The sequence below is a fragment of the Aplysia californica genome, unplaced genomic scaffold (assembly GCF_000002075.1).
Source record: "Aplysia californica isolate F4 #8 unplaced genomic scaffold, AplCal3.0 scaffold00455, whole genome shotgun sequence".
Taxonomy (NCBI): domain Eukaryota; kingdom Metazoa; phylum Mollusca; class Gastropoda; order Aplysiida; family Aplysiidae; genus Aplysia; species Aplysia californica.
This window is the reverse complement of record NW_004797725.1, coordinates 253,966-255,160: the sequence shown is the minus strand read 5'-3', so window position 1 is coordinate 255,160 and position 1,195 is coordinate 253,966.

Below are 1,195 nucleotides of genomic sequence, written 5' to 3'. Positions count from 1 at the left end.
TTTAGATCATCATCATCATCATCATCATCATCATCATCATCATCATCATCATCATCATCATCATCATCATCATCATCATCATCATCATCATCATCATCACTGTATTATTGACGTCAGCATCATTTCCATCATAATTATCACGTCATCACCCCCATCCCTTCTTTTAGGTGTACCTGCGGTTTGATTCCTGGTTCGTGTAAGCATAGTCGGAGGATATCGTTTAGTCAGTCTCTGGGGAGAAAGGGGGGGGGAGGGGGTTCATTCACGATCGAATCATTTTTCTCGACTAGGATCCGACAGGCATTTTTTAGCCCTTATATGGGCTGGCAAAAGTGTATCTTAACTAACGACTCTTATAAAAAATCTAAAAGCATTATTCTTTCATCTCCTCAAGAACATTGCGGAGAGCCACATGTGCCCCTTCCCCCCTCCCCGAAAAAGGAGAATAGAGACTCCGAATGTGCGTTGTAGATCACGTCAGTTCCGAATGGTCGGGGGGCTCAAGTAGACTTTTACCTGCCAGCTGAGACAAAGTCTGAATGAAAGTGTCGTGCGTACCAAGTAGTGAGGGCTACTCTTTTGGGTGGTTGGCGGGTGCTCTGCAGTGGTTTGCTCTTTCTTTTCCAGCAAACTCAAACATCTATTGTCCTTAACTCTTCTCCTTCTTCTTTATGTTTGTTATACTCTCTTGTAACACCTCTAAAATCGTCGGCACTTATATGACATTGTTATATTGAAATTGCCGTAAAACTCTTGCTGTGGGTGGTTGGCGGGTGCTCTGGTGTGGTTTGCTTCTTCTTTCCTATCAAACATCTAACGTCCTTATCTCCCCTTCTTCTTTTTTATGTTTGTTACTCTCTTGTAACACCTCTAATCTTCTGGCGCTCATATGATCTTATGCAGTTGCGAGCGCCGTAAAACCTCTACTAAAACTTTTTTTTAAAAACTCTTTGCTAAGACAAAACGAGCTACTCAGAATTCTTTTATTATAACCTCAACTTTTTCTTTTAAATGAGTATAACACTGCACTCGCCAACCCCGCGCGCTCCTCTCGTCCCACCGCTGACCAAAAGAATGTCTGTTTGCCTTGTCCAGGTCCAAAGTTTTGGGTGAAGCTTGCCATCATTATATTTCACTGTATTTATTAATAATTATCGAGAGAGAGAGAGAGAGAGAGAGAGAGAGAGAGAGAGAG